Source organism: Tamandua tetradactyla, chromosome 25 (assembly GCF_023851605.1).
Source record: "Tamandua tetradactyla isolate mTamTet1 chromosome 25, mTamTet1.pri, whole genome shotgun sequence".
Lineage (NCBI taxonomy): Eukaryota > Metazoa > Chordata > Mammalia > Pilosa > Myrmecophagidae > Tamandua > Tamandua tetradactyla.
The window spans coordinates 24834016-24855599 of NC_135351.1; the positions used below are offsets into that span (position 1 = coordinate 24834016).

The window sequence follows — 21584 nt, forward strand, 5'->3', positions numbered from 1 at the left end:
AGGATTCCAGTAAACTAATGAAGACCCACGTGGAATGGGCGGAGTCACAACCGCATCTAATTAAATATTAATAGCCACTATTGGGTGAGTCACATGTCCGTGGAAACAATAAAAAAGCTTCCAGGCAGTAATAATGAATGGGGATTAAAAGACATGACTTCTCTGGGGTCCAGCACAGATTCAAACCAGTGCAGATGGGATGGCCAGGAAACCTTCTATAAAGAAGGGACATCTGACATGTTTGTAGTCATCTTAGGCCTGTCCAACAGGGAACTCCCTCTTGTATTACCTCAGATGCTCAGGGGAGTTTCCAGAAATGTGCAAAAATTGTGTGGAACCTTATCAGAGAAAAAAGGACAGTGATAACCCATTACTACGTCAGTTTGTTTGGTGTGTGTTGTCTTCAGTGGCTATGAACTTGCTTTTTCACACCTTATCCCCAGACCCAACCCCTAGTCTCACGCCATACATTTTCTATTTGGTGTATTCTCTGTCTCCCATTTCCAATTCATTTAGAAGTTCTGGGGGATGTAGAGATCTGTGGGTGTTTTTGAGCATGGCCCAGCGATGCTGCAGAATGTTTTCTGTGTCTGTTGTCCTGTCAGCCATGTGGCTCTGTAGCGTGGCATTCCGGGAAATTCTTAGGCACCAGCTCCCAGTTTGGAGATTTCTTTGAGAGGGAAGGGGAAGGCTCCCATATCCAAAGTGTCCAAAGCCTTCAGAATATAGTGTCTGCCAAGTGCTTTGCTATCTGCCTTGCCATATTTCCTCTCATTACCTCTGTGAGGGAGTTATCACGCCACAGCTCTACTGAATAAGCATCGGCATTCGTGCAGGAGGCCGAATGAAGGAGAAGTGCAGGGGTATGTTGAATTTTGAGCACATCACAGCAACGGGGCATCTGTGGGCTCTCTGTGGGAATGGCACATAGCTGGCACACGGTTCTGCTGGGCAGTAATTGTTGGGGCCTGAATAAGATATACAAGGTGAAGGTAAGCTTCTGTTTATCTGAGTTTGGAGTACTGCTGTATTTTAAATTAATTATAAGATTATTAAGTTAGTTAAGAAGAATCCTATTTTGAATCCCTTTGCACATGCAATATGCCCACACTTATTTTCTTGGTCTGGCTTTTATCAAGTATTTTAAGGAAATGGCTTTTTAAAGTATTTAGTAGATGAAGAAATCATAACTGGTGAGGTAGCCATTGTATGATGGGTCATTATCTCCTAGAGTTTGAATTGCTGAGAATATCTTGGTTGCTGTAGGTGACTATTGGTTGATCTGGCCCTCTATCCTTCCCTTCACCCCTCCCTCCTCCCCTCTTTTCATTCCTTCTTCCATTCCTCCCTCCCTCCATCCATCCAAGTTTATCATTTATGGGGAGGTTTTATTATTTACTAGTAGTGTTTTTGTTTTCTTCCCCTTTTATCTCACTTGGGACTCAGTTTTCTTATCTATAGAATGATGGGGTTTGTCTAGATTATTTCAATGATCCTGTTAATTCTAGAGTTCTGAGCAGCTTACAGCTTGATTATGTACAAGACACTGGGAAGAATCCAAGATGATTTAAACATGGGTCCTGCCCCCAAGAAGCTCATGGTCTGTAGATGTGGTGACACGTAGAGTCAAGAGAGTGCCGGGGGACCCCACACAGGCGCTGTTTATAGTAAGCGAGGAGTTAAGAGAAAGAGGAGATGGCTTTTGGCTGTTTGGATTAAGGAAGGTGCTGGGAGGTGGCATATGTGTTTGAGAGAAGCAAAAGGGAAAGCACACTAACATTTATTAACACCTTCAGTTGATTAACATCGTATTGTTCACAGCAATGAAACAGGCTTCATTATTCCCATTTAGCAGATGAAGAAATTGCGGCAGGAAGTGAGATTAAGTAATTTTCCTCAAACCATGCACTAAGTGGCAGAAGTGTGATTCAGGAGAAGTGCTGTGCACATGTGGGGGACTTCAGTGGGGCAGGAGCACGGTGAACCCAGATGGTAATTGTGGAAACCAAGCCTGGCTTGACAGCTTGGGGCCTGAGAAAAGAGGCTCCTTAATGCCTGGCTTCAGAGTCTGGTCTTTACTTGGCCCCCAGGGAGATTTTATGCAGAGACACAACATAATCAGAGGGGAGTACCCTTTGGAATGCTTATGATTCTAAGACCTTCTTAGGATTCTAACTTACTTTCATGCCCGTGAGCTCTTCATTACAGTGCTGAGGAAACTCTCCTCCACTAAGGTTTCCTGCAGTCTAAGCCCTTGAGGATTTTTATCCCAGGGTTTTCCTCCTTAAGGAACACACAGATGGCTAGCCCCACTCTCCTACCATTCTGGACATCAGCACTTTAAACATCCCTGCTTGATTATTGGGATTATGAGAAGAAAGTTCCTTAATCTTCTCCTCTGCTCTTACCTAGATTTCAGCCTATTTTCTGCTATTTCAAAACTTCTTCTGTTCAATAAATGAATAATTACATCTTCTTTGGCATTGTAGTGAAATATATACCACAATATTTAGATTAAAACAGTTTAATAACTATACTAGAAAAATACATCCTGGTATATTATGGATTCCTCCTTTTCTTTTTTATTCAAGATACCCTGGGGTGGCCTACTGGAGGAAAAAAAAGTACTATTTGATTCTCCCTGGGTGGTCAGACAGGACTTGTAAAGACTCTTGTTTGTTTTGTGTTGAGACTTCAAAGGTACGCAGGCTTCCCTACATAAAGATGTACCGAGAAAATAGGGATTTTTTTTTTTTTAAGTTTCCATGTATAAAGGGAAATTCAGAGCAACCATCTTCTTTAGAACTGCAAGCTAACACGATTAGAGGGTCCCTTTTCACCAGGCTTCTTTGTTGTTTCTATCTCTGGTCTTTTGAGGATATTGACGCTTATAAAAATCAGCTCCACCTGTTTTAAAATGTTCAGCCTTACATGAATATGCACTTTCATTAAAACATTGGTTTTTATTGCGGTACATATATAAAACATAAAGTTTCCCATTTTGATCACTTTCGTGTGTACAATTCAGTGGCCTTCAGTACATTCACAGCATTGTGTTACCATCCCCACCATTCATTTCCAAAACTTTTCATCACCCCAGATACAAACTCTGTAGCCTCTAAGCAATAACTTCCCATTCCCAACTTGCCCCCAACCCCTGGGAACCTCTGATCTACTTTCCATTTTAATTTCTAAAACTACATTGGTGGCGCAAACTTAGATTTTGACAAACTAAGAAATCTGAGTGGTGTGTGCTCTGGAGGTGTGTGCTGCCTTAACATATTTCACGCCACGTGTCCTGCACATTCCAATTAGTGAAGCCCTCCTGCTGTGGTGTGGGAGAAAAGTTTGCACTGGGGTTAGGGCCGCCTAAGCATAGGATGCTTTTGAATGCAGTCTTTGCAGAACTCCCTTGTTAGGACCTTGAGGTCAGTGGGAACTGGGCGAGCTGGCATCATGTGCACAGTTGGTATTTTCTGCTGTGCATGGTGTGTGTCAGCCATTTTATTTACCCATGGTTATTTTCTCCATTTCGTAAAATTAATTATCCATAATGGGGGAGGTTGATGGTACTGAATTATTGTAAGCCTGAAGGGAGCAGAGCAGCTGTGTCCTAGATCAGCCCACTGGTCTATCTAATAGGTTGTCTTGCCACCTGATTCAATGGACAAATGTGTTTGGCCAATTAAGGAATTCCTATATGGAGAGCAAAATGACCTTGGAGAGCAAAATGACCTTGAGCCCCAGAGAGCCAGGCAGCTGCTTTATGTGTTGTATTCGCCTTCTAAAGCTCTTTCACCACCTCGCCCTAACAAGGGATACAGTCTGTGTCTAATTCCTAGATAATTATTTCTCTTTTACAAAAAATAGCCACTTGATGTGAAATAGTAGAATTTTCTATAACTTGCGAAGGACCTTCCTTTTGGAACCAGGTCCCTAGAAAATGTGTGGTTTAGGGCGTAGCCTTTTAAACATTTTAGATGGGAGGAAAGTTCCCAGCTTTTTTCTTGTATCAAAGCATCATTTGCTGTTTCAAAGAATGTTTTTATTTTTTTAATGGAAAAAATAATCAGAGAGACGATTTTATAAATATTTTTAAATATTAAAAAATAGATAATGTTATAAGTTGGTTTTGCTAGGTATTCTGTTGGGCAATACTTTATAATCAATTATGTTTTTACAAAGTATTTTTTAAACATTTTAAAGATATGCTAAAGATAAAGATAAAAAAATTTATTTTAAAAGGTGTCTGTGCACAGAAAACAAACTTTAACCCTTGCTATAATCTTGCACTTCTTTTTAAGTTACCTGTGGCTTACCTGCAGTAAGTTGGCACTCTGTATACAGCAGTGTGTTGTGGTGGAAAGAACTCCTTTGGGGTCAGCCAGCTTCTGATTTTGAACTGTGGTTCTGCCATTGCTAGGTCTATGAACCTTGGGCAACAAATACCTGCCCCCTCTCAACTCTGTCTCTGTCTTTAAACTGTTGTTATTCATACTAGCATTACAAAATTGCTTTAGAGGTCACATGGAATATGCTATATAAAACAGGTTACAGTTCTTAGGCTCTAGTATATATGTGCTCTGTATTAGTTCCCCTTTCCCTTTTTCTCTGATGATATCCCAGGGCTGGTATTTTTCTAAGTGGAATAATGTACTGTTAGCATTGGGAGTCACATGGAGAACATCAAGAGCCCTTTATTTTCCAGATAATGAAGTCAAAGCCCAAAAAGAACCTTGGCTTGGCTTCCAGTCTTAGAATAAGAGTAGCAGAGCTGGTGCTGACACAGCACCTGTCACCCAGTTGGGGATGCTTTCAGCTTAATTCCAGTTATCAGGAGGACCCAGTACACTACAGCGTCCCAGGTACAGCTCTAGAAGTCATGTGCAATGGCAGCTTTAAAGGTATACTTTAATAAACAATCAGCTTCCAGATCTTCCTCTCGAACGCTTAGACAGAAATGTGCACTGAAACCTCGTGCTACTGTGTCCTCCTGATTACTCTGATTCAGTTTCCTTTTCTCTCCTAGTACCATCTGGTGAATGCAGACGCTTTAACATCCAGCACGTTCGGGTAAGAGACTTTGTTGATGGAGAAAATTCTAGATAATGGATTGTACCAGTTTCCTTTATGACTGTGGCTAGCTGTTTGCTATTTTCTGGGCTGCCCCAAAGTTCTTGATGGACCGTTGTCTTCACTCTTCTCTGTTCTGCTTTTATTTGTTTTGGTTTCTTCCCCATGCTATTATTGTATTATATTTTTGAAGGAAAAAGTTGATTTTAATTTTGTGCAGTTCAGACATGGACGTTGTGATGATATAAAACATGCACGGGAGTGGTAAACCCATTAAGGATGCGGGTTATCTTTGGGGAGGAAGGCTAGGTTGTATGGCAGATGTTTTCAGTTGTTTCAATACCTACTTCTCAAAGATAAGAACTCTTCGACTTTTTTAAACATAAATACAATGCTGTGTTTACACCCAAAACAATAGTTAACACTATCTCATGTCAAGTGTCCAGTTAGTATTCAATTTTGCAGCTGTAGGGACAGATGCTTTAAAAACAAATCTCAGTTTGGAATTTCAAATGCTTGGAGGAGCCAGAAGGTTAGTTTAGGGCAGTTATTCTTGAAGTGTGGCTTCACCGGAACTCCTTAGAGATGCAAATAATCGGGCTCCACCTCGGACTGACTAGATCTGAGACTTCAGGGGTGGAATATTTTAACCGGCCTCCTGGTGATTCTAAAGGTGCTAGTGTTAAACAACAACAACAACAACCAACAAAACCCACTCAATGGCCTAAAGAGAACTGAAATTGTATACCTGCTCTCCACGCCCTACTTTACATTTGTCTTTGTGTTTAACAGAGCGACATGTCATGAGATGCTGAAATTCTCATGCATTCACACATCTGTTTCACCAAGATAGTGTCAAAATTTTCATTGCCTCCTGGGACCAATACCATGTCAGCTTCCACCTCCAGCTGGGGTAGCATCCAGCTCAGAAGGCAGCCTGCTTCCCAACTGGGAAACAGGAGAAGTAGCAGGCCATTTGAAGTGGCCACCATGGTTTTCTGAGACAGAACAGACTGCGAGAAATTAGAGGCCTGGGAGTATTTGATAGGGAAATCAGTTTTTCTGTTTTCAGCACTATTCTTCTAAAGCTGTGTTTCTCAAATGCTGCTGCCACCATAGAATCACCTGGGAGGCTTTTTGAACACGTTGGTGCCCTGGCCTCACCCCAAAATATTCTGATTTCAGTTGGCTTAGAGTGGGTTGTAGTATCAGCAGATTTTCAAGCCTTTCCAGTTGATTCTAATTGCCTCTATAGTTCAGATCCACCAAGAAAGGCTTGTGTTTGGCTTGGGATTCAGGTGGGAAATAAGAATAATATTCTGAAATAGTGTACTCTCAGGGGTCATACCCTTTAAGTGAGTAAGTGCTTTTCAAGCTGTGGTTCTTAAGTCATTAGTGACCTGATTTAGGGGAATTTTATTTTCATTCTCTATCTCTTAACGATTTTTTTTCCCCAGCTGTTGCTAACGTTATGCCTCATATTTCTGTCCAGTTTGTGTTTAGGTAAGGAGATTTGAATATAGTTTGAACTGAGCAGAATATACATTTCTATAGCATGCATATGACACCTACTCTAACCTCTGTAGGAACTCAGAAAGACTGATGTTACCTTTTGCAGTGTGAGATGTTTTAATATTTCTAAGGCTAGGAGTGGGGCCAGAGCCTTCTTTACAGTCCCTGAAGTTATGGAAAGGAAAGATTGAGTTGTATTTGTTGCTTAAGTGTTGAAGTATTCCATGGAAACAGGAAAGGGAAACAAGTTCTACTACTGATTTTCTTGGCAGGGTTTATCACCCCCCCCCCCCCCCCCCACCTCAAGGTTCTGGCAAGTGTGATTAGAAATTGACTTGCAGGATTTACCTACATCAGCTTCCCTTTGCTTGCTTGCTGCTGACCAGCAGTAGTTAATTTGCTATCTTTCGCACATGTTATCAAAAAAATCACAGAACTCATTAGAAATAAACAGCATGAACTTGGTCGATCGCATTTGAAGGATTAGCCAGATGTAAATCTGAGTTGCACTTGAGAGTTTCCGTGTGCCTCGTTTAAACATAAATAGAACTTGAGTAGAAACAGATTTTTAAAAAAAATGAAATATCTTACTGGAAAACAAATTTTATTTTTCCAATAAAAAATATGAGGAGGAAGTAAGCATTCCTTGATTCCAGTGCTTATTTTATTTCATGCCCTTTCTTTCTCCTTGCTGATGGCAGATGTGGCAGGAATAAAGACCCAATTTCATTTTCCAGAATGGAAAAAAACTTAATCTATTCTGGAATTTATTTATTCTTAATTGATAGCAGACGTCTAAACCCTGATCAGTCATAGTCAACTATTTAATATGACTTTTAGGAAAATAAATCTACATTTATGTTTTTCCAAACCGTTTTTGTGGAATCAGTACTACACAGCAGGTTACTGGGGAAGGGTTGGCCTTGAGGCTCTCTGATTCTACGGTCTTTTAAAAAACATTTCTCGCTAAGAGAAATTGAAAGAATTATTTTTAATGTGATTACGATATATGATTTGTGTGATTGGAAAATTTCTGTTTTCTGTTGATATGCAAGCTAACTGCCAGCAATACCAAATATTCATTTACCACTTGTTTTTCAATTCCAGAAAAACCTGTAATTGGGAAGAAATTAAAATACCTTCTTACCTTTGAAAAATAAGAAAAATAATTCCAATTTACAGCAACTTTTTGTGTATTTTCCCAGATCATTCTAAACCATTGAGTACACAAATACTAGGGAGTTGAATCTGTCAGGAGGAGAGTGTGTGTCATATGGACACATGAACTGCAGCTCAGCTAGAGGCCTCCCATGAGCTTGGTTTTGGTCGTCTAGGTTCTATACCCCCAAATTTAGCATTTGATTCTTTATCTATATACTTTCTGTTTTCTTTTTATTTTTTCACAAGCGATTATTTGTAACCTGCAAATAATAAAATATGCTTTTTCAATTTGCACTTCCCCTTGTTCTGTTCATCTTTCTGCCCGTAGAATCATTCATTCCCTTTCTGCTCCTTTTCAATTCTGAGGACAGATTTACCATGCATAATCTTACAATTTTCTAACCACAAAGATAATTTGCCTGGCTAGCTTTTATTTATTGTTTCAAAAGAAATAGATAGTCGGATCTGGTGGCAGACTGACTTTTCAGAATTCATTTCCAAAGGACCCTATTTTATGAAAAACTGTCACTAAATGTATGTCATAAGAAAAACAGTTTATTGATGGTTTTTACTTCCTAAAATCTACATCCCCCTTGCAAGTTCTTAGGTAGCAAGCTACTATAGACAATAAATAAGAGTGGCAGGAAAGGGTAAAGAGAAGTACTAGAAGCAAATAATGCTATCTATATTCATATTGTGTTCTTAAGACCTGAGAAATAGATAAGTAGAAAAAAACAATATTTCTTCATTCCTGGGATCTAATTAAGTGTATTTTAACATAAAAATGGTAACAATGTTAGATCTTAACGGAATTAACCTAATTGAAATTTATTGGGCATAGCTTTGACAGTAAAGATATGGATGGTTTAACCTCTCTTTGGGGATGTAGTTCAAAATCCTGTAATTTTTGCTGTATTCCTATTGCTGCAGCAACTAAAGAAATCAAAGTTATCAAGCAAAACTTACGTGTTATGTGGGGGACTTAACATATGAGTCATGTTTGATTTTATTTCCTTTTAATTTGGGGGGAGAATTGACTCTTACTAAAGTGAGAGCTCTTTAGTTAAACGAAGGGGAACCTCCCCCCCCCCAACTTTTTAAGGGAATTAAAGCAGTGTTGATAAGCAGCTCCTTAGGAGGGCTGCTCAGAATTATATAGACAAACTAGCTTTTAGTCCAAATTCATTGATAATTGCCTGTTCCTCCTTTTCCTTTGTATATGTTATTGGAGCTCAATAAAATTTAGCTGTGAAAATTGTCTCCTTGTGATTACTACATCTTGATGATTTTAGAAACGGATTTAGAAATACCAAGTTTATAATAAAGTCTTTTGATTGGTATAATTGAATTTAGGATGTTGGTTATGAGTTATGAAGGCCTTGAAAAGTATATGGCACTAGGTGAACACTAGGCATTGCACTAGGCAATGAATAATCTTTTAGAACACAGCTGACCACATTCCAAGGTCCACTTTATTGGGAAAATATCCACTGGGATAGACTTCTTAAAAAATCTGATTTATTTGTAAAGATCTGTGTTTTGGAATCCTCTAAAAGAAATACTGCTGCACGACATTAGAAAAATTAAATTGTAGAAAATGAATTGCAAAATGAACACCCTTGGGTTAATCAAAATCTTCAAAGTAGAGAAAAATTCAGTGTTTGGAATATGTGTCCCTTCTCTAGAGAGTCAGGATTATCTCTTGCAAAGTAGAGTAACTGCTCATAATGCTGTGAGCACATCCCAAAGATCTGTATCCCATTGCCACATTTTCCATGTCTTATCTATCTTGTGGGACAACCTGAAGGTTATAATTCTTTTGAAGGCCTTGAATTTAACTACACAGAGACAAGATCTTGTTGTCAAGCAACTGTTTGCTGAGCATGTACCACATGTCAGAGCAATGATACCCCTATTCTGCTCTATCTAGAAATCCATAGTTTATCACATGGCCATGAAGTAGTTTAAAAAATATAGCACCAAAGGCCAAGACTTCTTCTGAACATAGTGCCCTTTATTTCATTTTTATAAGCAAACACATTTATTCTTTCAAATTCATATTTGGCAAAGAATTTACTAGAAATACTAGGGATCAGCCTGTGTTAGTTTGCTAATACTACAGGAATGCGATATATCAGAAATTGAATGGCTATTATAAAGGAAATTTATTAAGTAACGAATTTACAGTTATAAGGCCATAAAAATATCTGAACTAAGGTATCCAGGGAAAGACTCAAGAAAGGCTGGTGGTTGGACATTTCTATAGACTTGTTTTAATTGGGACATGAAAAAAAAAAAAAAGAAAGGCTGATGGGTCTGGAACACCTCTTTCAGCAGGGAGGGCATGTGGTTGGCATCTGCTGGTCGTTTGGTTTCAACCAGCTTCCCCAGGGGTGTTTTCTTTCTGCATATCCAAACATATGGGTCTCGTGTTGGCTCTGAAGCTTTTTCCAAAATGGTTCCCTCTCAAAAGACTCCAATAAGTGACCCACTTTGAATGGACAGAGACACATCTGTATGGTAACCACCTATTCAAACTTTCCCACTCACAATTGAGTGGGTCACATCTCCAATAAGTTTTCCACCCTACAATACAATACTGTATTAAAGAACATGGCTTTTGTGGGGTACCAGCACTTTCAAACTAGCACACAGCCCCACTCAGAAATTTGGTATTAAATAGTTTGTAAGGACTATCTAATATGCCATTTATAATTAAGAATCGGTATCAGTTAAGGTTCTCCGAAGAAACAGAATCAACAGGATAGATTTATTTAATAATTGTTAAGAATTTGGCCCATACTATTGTGTGGTTTGGCAAGTCTAAATTCTGTAGGGTTGCCCTTAGGCTGGGAATAATGGTAAGACTGTTGTTGAAGTCTTGAGACCATATTTCTTAGGGGAAGCTGGCAGGCTAGAAATTCTTGTAAGAGCTGATATTAAAATCTTGAGATAGAAAGTCTAGACTCTGGAATCTTTCAGCTGATTGAATGAGGCCCAATTCCATCTAATACCTGATACCACAGTAATGTCATGATGGTAACAGATTCCGTAATTCCACGGATGGTAGTTTTGGCAGAAGCACTGTGTGCAGGGAAGGTGAATCTGTGTTCAGAAGAAGTGTCTGTTCCAATGAGAACAAAGCACTGCCCCATTCATGATAGAAATGGTCTAATGTAATCAACCTGTGACCAGGTAGCTAGCTGATTATTTCAGGGAAAGGTGCCATATCTGAGACACAGTGTTGATCTCTGATACTGGCAGAATGAGCACTCAGCAGTGGCTGTAGCCAGGTCAGCCTTAGTGAGTAGGAGGCTGAGTGGCTGAGTCCACCATGTGTGATCTCTATCCCTGTCACCATAGGCAATTTGTTTATGATCCCATTAGGCCACGATAGGAATGACTGGGGAAAGAGACCCATTATATCTATAAAACAGGTCATCTTGTCCTATCCACTTGATTATTAAAATCCTTCTCTGCTGCTGTCACTCTTTTAGTATGCATTCATACTGTATACAAATATCTAATCATTTTTTGACCATTCAGGAGATCTATTCACATACCTCTCTTCCCCAGACCTCCTGGTCACCAATTTTCCCATTGTGTTCCTTCCAAGTCCCTGACTATGCTGGTTTGATGCTGTTATGTATTCCATGAAAGCCATGTTCTTTTTCCTGATCTAACCCTGTGGGGGCAGCCATGTTTCTTTTAATCCTGAGTCAATATTGTGTGGTGGACATAAGTACATGGAACGTTGGGTTGGACATGAGATTTTATTGGTTTGTCCATAGTGATTTGGTCAGTGAGTGGAAAAGTCCCCTGCGGGGAATGGTGAGAATGGGGGAAAATTCAACTTCCCCAAGTTGAATTCTTGATATTCTCACAAGCAATGTGGACAACCAAAGCTATAGGCTGAGCCCCCAGTCTTGGGGGTTGTTCATATGAAACTTAACCCCACAAAGGATAGCTCAAGCCTACTTAAAATTAGACCTAAGACCCAAGAGAGCCTCTTTTTTTTCTCAGATGTGGCTTTTCTCTCCAGCCAACACAACAAGCAAACTCACCACCCTCCCCCTGTCTACGTGGGACATGACTCCCAGGGGTGTGGACCTTCCTGGCAATGTGAGACAGAAATCCTAGAATGAACTGAGACTCAGCATTAAGGGATTGAGAAAAACCCTAGAATGAACTGAGACTCAGCATCAATGGATTGAGAAAACCTTCTCGACCAAAATGGGAAAGAGTGAAATGAGACAAAATAAAGTGTCATTGGCTGAGAGATTCCAAACACAGCCAAGAGTTTATCCTGGAGGTTATTCTTACGCATTAATTAGATATCACCTTGTTGGTCAAGATGTAATGGAGATGCTGGAGGGGACTGCCTGAAATGTAGAGCTGTGTATCAGTAGCCATGTTTCTTGATGATGATGAATAATGATATAGCTTTCACAATGTGACTGTGTGATTGTGAAAACCTTGTGTCTGATGTTCCTTTTATCTACCTTGTCAACAGATGAGTAGAACATATGGAATAAAAATAAATAATGGGGGGGCAAATGTTAAAATAAATTTAGTTTGAAATGCTAGTGATCAATGAAAGGGAGGGTATGGGGTATGGTATATATAATTTTTTTTTCTGTTTTCGTTTTATTTCTTTTTCTGAACAGATGCAAATGTTCAAAGAAATGATCATGATGATGAATATGCAACTATGTAAGGATATTATGAATTACTGATTATATATGTAGGATGGAAGGATCAAAATAGGAATGCTTCCATTTGTTACGTGTTTTTTGGTATTTAAAAAAATAAAATAAAATAATTAAAAAAAAAGAAAAAAAATATTGTGTGTGGTGGAAACCTTTTGATTAGATTATCTCCATGCAGATCTGGCACACCCAATTGTGGGTATGACCTTTTGATTAGATGAAGATGTGACTCCACCCACTTTAAGATGGGTGTTTATTGTTTACTGGAGTCCTTTAAAAGGGGAAACATTTTGGAGAAACCTTAGGAGCCATGGAGCGAATATGAGACCCAGATGTTTGGAGATGCAGAAAGAAATACTCCTGGGGAAGCTGTTTGAAATGAGAAGACAAAGGACCAGCAGACACCAGCCATGTGCCTTCCCAGCTGACAGAGGTGTTTTGGATCTGTCGGCCTTGCTTGAGTCAAAGTATCTTTCCCTGGATGCCTTAGTTTGGATACTTTTATGACCTTAGAACTCTAAGCTTGTAGCCTGATAAATTGCCTTTTTAAAAGCTGTTCCATTTTTGGTGTAGTATATTTCTGGCAGCATTTATAAATGAAAATATTGAACATTCAATCAAACTATTGGTCACTGCCCATGAATTGGTATGCTATCATATGCCTAGCCATTTCTCCTAAGCAAAATGAATAGTTAGATGTACCGCTCAAAATTCTACCCACTGGGAGGATTTCCCTTCACTACTGTCCTACAGGGATTTCCTAGAAAGGGGGTGTAGTGCTGCAGCTGTCCACTTTTGGGCAGTGCATGCAGATTGTGTAGAACTATCTGTGAAATGGGCTTGAGTTTTCTTTTCCTCAGTCATACACGAGGTCATAGTATGGGTTGAAGGAGACAGTAATATGGCAGGAGTCAGAGTTACAGGCATTTAGGCCCTTTCTTCATGTAACTTACTTGAGGCCTGCTCAAGTCTGATGTCATATATACTTCCATTTGATGATGGAGTGTTTCTATACATGTCCAAATATATGACTTGGTGGGTCATACAAGACACAGTTCATGATGGGCAGCTCAGGTTGCATGTAACTTGATGGCACATAGTTAAGCATTCAATCTCTGTTAAGGTCCAGTAGCAGGCCAAAAGCAGCTTCGCAAAAGAAGAGTAATTTTTTACAGAAGATGGCAGAACTTTGTTCCAAAATCCTAGGGATTTGTGCTGTGATTCACCTATAGGGGCCTGTGAGAGTCTTCAAACAGCATCTCCTTCTGCCAGTGAGACTTTAAGCATCATTCGATCTACTGAATCCCACAAGTGGCAGAGCAGCCTGCTCAGTAGCCTGGACCTGTACCAGGGTGTTCTCTCGTTGTAGTCCACACTCAAAGCTAGCTGGTGAATGGGCTGGAATAGCACACCCAAATGAGGAATATGTTGCTCCAAAATTCCAAAGAGGCCCACTACATATTATGTCTCTTGTCTAGTTAGGGGGTGTCAGATACAACAGCTTATCCTTCGTTTTAAAAGGAGTATCTCAAGATAGCCCATACCACTGGATACCTAGAAATTTCACTGAAATGAAAGGCCCTGAATTTTTGTTGAAATTATTTCCCACCTTCTGACATGTAAATGTCTTACCAATAAGTAGAGTAGGTGCTACTTCTTGTTGACTAAGTCCAGTCAACATCATGTCATCCATATAGCAGAGCAGTATAATGATTTACAAAAAAGGAAAGGCAATTTGAGTCCCTATGGACTAAACTATGACATGGGGCTAGGGAGTTGATATACCCCTGAAGTAGGACAGAGAAGGTGTGTTACTGGTTTTGGCCAGCTGAAAGCAGACTGTTTCTGGTGGTCTTTACTAACAGCAATGGAGAAAAAAGCATTAGCCAAATCAATAGCTGCATACTGGGTACCAAGGGATGTGCTGATCTGTTCAAGCAATTTTACCACATCTGGAACAGCAGCTGCAATTGGAGTCACTACCTGGTTAAGTTTATAATAATCTACTATCATGCTCCAAGAATCTGTTTTCTGTACAGGCCAAATAGGAAAGTTGAATGGGGATATGGTGGAGAGCACCACCCCTACATTCTTCCAAGTCTTTGATAGTGGCAATCTGTCTAGGTAGCTGCCACACCATCCTGCTATTGCTTTTGATTTACTGTTTTGCTAGGTAGGGGCAGTTCTAGTGGCTTCCACTTGGCTTTTCCTACCATACTAGTCCTTACTGTATAGGTCATGGGACCAATGTGGGGATCCTGCCAGTTGCTAAGTATGTCTATTCCAATTATTCATTCTAGAATTGGGAGAATAACCAAGGAATGACTTTGGGGAACTACTACACCCACTGTGAGATGGACCTGAGCTAAAACTCCATTGATCACTTGATTTCCATAAGCTCTTTTTCTGAATGGTGGACTGCAGTTACATTTTAGGTCTCCTGGAGTCAATGTCAGTTCAAAGCCAGGATCCAGGAATTCCCACAAATTCTGATTTCTTTTTTCCCATTGCGAAGGTACCCTGGTAAATGGTCATAGTCCCTTTTGGAAAAGGTGGGAGAAATATTAACAGTATAAATTTTTGGCAGTGTAGCATGATCCTTTCTCAAGAGGTCCTGACTTTTCCTTCATTCCAGGGGTTTTGTGTCTGTATTCTTTCTCATGTCTGGGAATTGATTGAGAATCTCTGACTGTCTTTGTGATTTGAGTGACACTTTGTTCACTTGACCTAGAGCTCATCTGCTTATACAGATTGTTTTAGTTTGCTAGCTGCTAGAATGTTATATACCAGAAACAGAATGGCTTTTAAAAGGGGGGATTTGTTAAGTTGCAAGTTTATAGTTCTAAGGCTGTGAAAATGTCCCAGTTAAAGCAAGTCTATAAAAATGTCCAAATTAAGGCACCAATAAGAGGTTACCTTCACTCAATAAAGGCCAATGAAGTTCAGAGTTTGTCTCTCAGGTGGAAAAGCATAGTGAACATGGTGACATCTGCTAGCATTGTCTCCAGGCCTCTTGTTTCATGACACTCCTCTGGGGGCGTTTTCCTTCTTCATCTCCAAAGGCTCTGGCTGTGTGGGCTCTGTCTTTGTGGTTCTCTCCAAAATTCTTCCTCTTTTAAAGGATTTCAGTAATCTAATCAAGACCCACCTGGAAAGGGTGGCATCATATCTCCATTTAATAAAAAAGTTAATACCCATAATTGGGCATGTCACATCTCCATGGAGATAATCTAATCAAAATTCCAACCTACATAATTGCATAGGGATTAAAAGAAACAGTTGCTCCCATAAGATTGGATCAGGATTAAAATATGGCTTTTCTAGGGCACATAATCCTTCCAAGCCAGCACACAGATTAAGTAAGAACTTGTAGACTGCCCATCTGTTTCACTTTCAGATATCCAATGATCAGATCTCTGTGAGTCAGACTATCCTGATTACAGTTTTGACTCTGCTGTCTATTACATTAACCATGCTCACCTGCTCTTTAGTGATTAAGTGCTGCCACTTGGCTCCTGCCATCCTGGGATCTGATTATCCCCATTGTGTTTAAGGATCTAGTTTGGTGGCAGTATTTTCTGCTATAATATCAGAACTTCAAAGATGAACAACCACAGAGGGAGGCTACCCCCTTCATACGTTTATTTCTCACTCTCCTGGTGAAAGGTATGTCCTCTGGATGCTCCTGGGGTGGTTATTTAGTGAGACAGTGGGTTGGCTTAAGCAACAATGATTTATTGTCTCTCTGTTTTGAATGCTAAAAGTCCAATATCAAGATGTCAGCAAGGCCATGCTTTCAGAGATGGCAGCCCTCCATCATGTGATGATCTTGCTCTCCTCTTTGGCTTTTTCTTTCTTCTATGGACTGTATCTGAATTTCCTCTCTTTATAAGGCTCTTAGTCATATAGGTTAAGCCACAAAGAAGAGTCTGTTCATGAATGAACTTTATTTATTATGTAAAACACGGGGAGTCATTGAAGAATGCAAGGAGGTGGTCTGATAAGATTTACAATGAAGTAAATTCCCACTGGTGGCCTGAGGAGCATTGACTGGGCCAGTTTAAGTCCCCTAGGTTATCATTATTTAGTTTATTTTTCTATCAGTGGAGGAACTGATAATGGTCTCCTTTCTCTGTATAATTGTGGGACTTGAAATCATAAAATACCATTCATGAGGAAGAATAACTCTCTTTTGGGCCATTGGACACATTGCCAGACTGTTCAAGGAAATACAGAAGAAAGAGTGTAGAGAGATGATAGTGAGTCAATATTTATATGAATGTTTATATGATTAATATGCACTCATGAATAGTTTATTTAATGTCTTTTTCAATTCTATAGAAGCATTATGCTTGGTACTGGGGACACAGATATGGCTTGTAGGCAGAAAGACCCAGGGAGTTTCCGGAATAGAGTCATGAGTCTCAGTTCTAGCTGTGCCTCAGAATGATCTGAGGAGATTTATTAAAGTACAGGTACCCCAAACATATTGAGTCAGAATCCACCAGGATTTGGACCTGGTAATCCTTTTTCTTTGAAGTTTGCCAGATGATCTAGTGTCAAAGTTAGAGTTGGGAACCACTAATGTATAGGCTGTGGCTAAGCCATGGACACAGATGAATCCTTCAGAGAGCTGCATGCTCTTGGACACTGAATGAAATCTTGAGTTATAATAATATTTAAGGGATAAATGAAGGAAGAAGACTTGAAAATAGAGATAGAAACAGAGCAGAGTCAATGGGAGAGGGTGAGGGAAGCCTGTTGGCCAGAGGAGAAAGAGTTTCTAGGTATAGTGAAGAAGTCAACTTTTGTGAATGTTACAAAAAAGACAAGGATCAAGGTGGGTATTTGGATTTGGCAATTAGAAGGTTTTCCTGATTTGTCGCTCTGACGTTTTCCATTACCGCTCCCCCATTTATTTCCATAGAAACCCTTGGAATTTAAAAAAATGCTAACATTTTTTGTATAGATACAACATTAAAGAAAACTCTTCCCTAACAAACAAACAAAAGGGTGGGACGGGGTAGGGAGTAAAGCTAAATATCATTAAATGAGTCAAGCACACATTTCATGTCTGCCTACTTTAAGAAAACCCAACCATTAAAGGCTGGGAATCCTCTTTTCAACATTTTTCTTCCCCACAGGCTGAAGCACTTAATGGGTACTTAATAATGACTTGTTGAAACACAAGAGTGAAAAACAAAACAAAACCAAGCCAAGTTGAAAATTCAGAGATACAAAGTGGATGAATCAGGATCATGTACTTTACAAAAGTTCAGCCTTTCCTAAATTGCAACTCCTCAGTGTGAACAATGATAGGCTGCACCTTCCTTCAGGGACACAGTGAACTTAAAAGTGCTAAGGCTCAGAGATACAGAAGCTCTAAAACCTAACTTTTCACCTCTTCAGAGAATTTTCCATTTTTATGACTGCTTCCCTTATGAAATTGACATTATAAACTTTTTTTTTTGCCTCTAATTAACAGAATAGGAAACTGAGGCTGAGAGAAGGAAGAAAGCCAACAGTTATCGAGTATCTAATTTGCCTTTTCACTTGGTCTGTCCAACCTGTGAGGTGGGAATTGGTATTCTCATTTTATACTAGAGAAAGTAGGTGTTCTGAGATTCAGTAGCTTGCACATGGTCAAACAGTTAACATCAGAGACAAGATTGTGAACTCCACGTGCTTATACTACACCACATTGTCTGCTTTCCTCAAGGTTAGGTCAGGCTTCCTGTCTCTCTCTCTTTATTATTTCGTAATAGTGCACAGTGTCCGTTTATAAAATATATATACTGTAATAATTTATAGAAATGTTTAAGGGTTTTGGAGTCGACCAAACTTCTGTTCAAATTCTAGCTTAGCCATCTCCTAGCTTTGTTGATAATAAATGTGTTGTCTCAGTTACAGAAGCTTCATTTACCGACCTATGAAATGGAGATACTGAAAGTTCCTCCATTGCATTGGGGGGATTAAATGGGATGAAATGTGTAAAGCAGTTAGCACTGTGCCTGGAAAATAATAGTCATTCAATAAATAGTTATTGTTGTTGTTATTATTATGTCATTCATTCTATGGACTTTACATTTCTAGTATCAAATGATAAGCAAGTAGATGATATGATCATGCTTTTTTGCAAACAATGGAATATTGAAGTAATTAACAGCTACACAGTGATTTAATTTTTTAAGCTTAAATAATTATAGAAGTCTAGAATGTCATCTTGCCTATCAAATTTTTTGTGGATCATGAGAGTAGATGTGTTTTCAAATGTTAAGGCTGTCACTTGTTTTCAGAGTCCCTGATCAGAGTCTGTGAATGAATCGACTTCCCAGAAATCTAGAATTTGTTTTTATGGTATTGGCTAACTGAACCACTTTTTGTGGTCAAAATCTCACTGAGGTTCTTGTGTTCTTATTTTAAAAATGTCCGTGAGCACATTCATTGCTGGAGAAATGGCATAGTGGAAAGTCAGGTAGTTGATATGGATTAGTACATGGGGGTGGGGGTGGGTGGGTAAAGGATGGATCATTACTTACAGCTTTTACTAATAAAAAAGGATCACTGACGGTGGTCATGAGACATTGCCATCACATCCCCTGGATGTTCAGGAAATAGTACTCAGCTCTGCTTAGCGGGATGCTTGTTTGTTTAGGGTGAGACTGACGGTTGAGGTATCAGTGAGAAGCATTTGTATCAAAGTGACAGACTGCAGAGTGTTCTTTCCTGAGTTACAGATTGCTAGGAAATTGGACAGGACCTCCTGAGAAATTCCTTCCCATGCCTTCCCCTCAAGAAAAGTCTGTAACATACATCAGAAGAGGTGGGCGTGGACTGGAGGCATTATGGGAATTAGTGCCTTTCCCATGGTGTGCAACGTCCTCTACATTTAAGGACACTGCACGTTGACAACATAAAGTATACTTGATATGACATGGAAAATGTACTGATATTGCCTTGAGGGCTTCTTAGACTTTTAAAAATCTAAAAAGGGAGGGCTTGCTTAGCCGTTCTCATTTAAAATGGAAATAATATGGCTTAATACTGAATTAGTGAAGATGGGGCTTGAACAGTGGCTCTTAGCTTGAGCCGCATGTTAGAATCTTGATCTCACTACGGAAATTTTTTTCAACTTCTCAGATGACCACATAATTCTACTGTACAGCTGGGGTTAAGCCACTGGGATAAAGAGAAAGCACCCTGACAGAGAGGCAGAAACAACTCACCAAACATTGGGTGGATGTGTCCCAGATTCCCCAGTATTCAGTTGGCTGACATTTTTCCCTTCCTTTTCTGAAAATGGGCCCACTGGGCAAATGCCCTACTGACTGCAGAGTCCATCCAACTGCATTTCCGAATGTGTGAGATACCACTGCTCTGCTCCTCTCCCAGGAGAGAAATACAATTCTTCCCTACTGACTCTCAGAATCATTATTATTTAAAGCCTTGGGCCCCAGGCGTTCGACAGAAATGTATGGTACATTCTAAGGGGGTATAGTGTTTAAATCTTAATAATTTGTCTTTTTCATTTAAGAGAAATAACTGTGCAGGGAGGACCAAAACCCTTTGAGGAAAGCATGTGTTTCACATTTACTGCTACTAAGTCATTCCTTCTCTTGCACTCTCAAAAGTCATAATTTGGAAATCATTCCTTTCCTGTGAAAACCGGAAAGCTATTTATTTTTCCTGCTCTTCTGATGGTAGCTACATTAAAAGTTCCCATAGGCAAAAGCTTTTGTTTTGATAGGGTATTATGGCCATCTTTCCAGGGAAGATCTTGGAAAATTCATTGCTGCATTTTTTCTCATGCATATATCTATTCTCCCCGGAGTTTCATGTCCAAGCATGATGTCACCTTCATGTCTTTGGAACATCCCAAATCTTTTTGTAAATGGGAATTACAGGAAAATAAAAAATGGGTTGATTGCATAAAGTATATTTCAGGAACATCTTAAAATTTCCTTTCAGAAACACTAAATTTCAAAGTATTTGCTGACGTTTATCATTCTACTTCACGTTATTAAATGTCTTTCTGATCACATGATGCCACATTTTGCATGGTGTGACATCTCTCTCCTCTTTTAAATGCATAGGAATTGGCAACAATCTCATTTTACTGGTGGGTTTGCTGAAGCATTATCACAAGACAGCCAGAATGATCGATGAGTGCTCTTCAGGTAGAGAAATGCTGCCAGCTTGATTTGCACTTTGTCTTACCTAGAGTTTTGCATCTTAATATTCTGTTTCAGGTACTAATAATCCCTTTTCTGCTAGTAGTCATAGTCACATTATAGGGAATTTGAAATCTGTCATTCCCCAGTAGTAGTTCTTACAAGCTGAGCATTTTTTACATGTACACTGCTCTCCTTTTATTTTATTTTTTAACATTGTGGGAGATATCATAAATAAATAATATTGAGATTTCCTCATTTTCTGAACTCAGGACATAGTCTGGCTAAGTAGAGAACTCAAAGAGTAACTTCTGGGAGACCTTGACTCTATCCGAAATGGTATCAAAGCATACTTGTTGGACCTTGATGCAGTTTTTTAAAAGCAACATTAAAATTGGGTCTGAGAAGTGGACATCTCTGGTTAATAGGGGATCTGGTGAACCAGTGTTCGTTTTGCCTTAACTCCTCCATTCCTTCAATCATGTCTTGTTTTTGTGTCTTCTGAAATGGGTTCTTAAGGGCAGGTAACCATTCTTGAAATAACAGCATGTCTCACCCTGATGGGGCAGGCCCAGAGATGCAGATAAGCAGGCCATTCCTTAGATGTAGATAGCTCTTTTCAAGTTCTCTCATGCAAGAAATCTAAGGGAGGGAGGGAGGGGTCTATGGTCTGAAAGTACAAACATGTAGCTGTTCAGGTAGCTATACTATTTTTTTTCAAACATAAAATTACATTTCAATATAGTAAATTCTTAGGTGACTCTGAGCTATGGCTAACCAAAGACCTAGCATGTATACCTCCTCTTTGAGGTACTTTAATAATCATATTTAAGTTTAAACCTTTAGATATTGCTAAAGGTTTTCACTTCACCTTTCCCACTCCGAGTATTTTGAGCGGTACACTATTCACTGTTCGTTTCTTTTCTGGACATATAAATTCTTTCGATAGGTCCTTTGC

The 21584-nt window shown here is 39.4% G+C and overlaps 1 long non-coding RNA gene across 6 annotated transcripts in view; it reads left to right on the forward strand.

Moving 5' to 3' along the window:
• Positions 1-21584, forward strand: part of LOC143669098 (uncharacterized) — a 526175-nt gene that overhangs the window by 98262 nt on the left and 406329 nt on the right. For all 6 annotated transcript variants that reach the window (XR_013168699.1, XR_013168702.1, XR_013168701.1 and 3 more), the window contains exon 3: positions 5030-5073. This is a non-coding gene — a long non-coding RNA (uncharacterized LOC143669098). The remainder of the gene's footprint in view (positions 1-5029; positions 5074-21584) is intronic.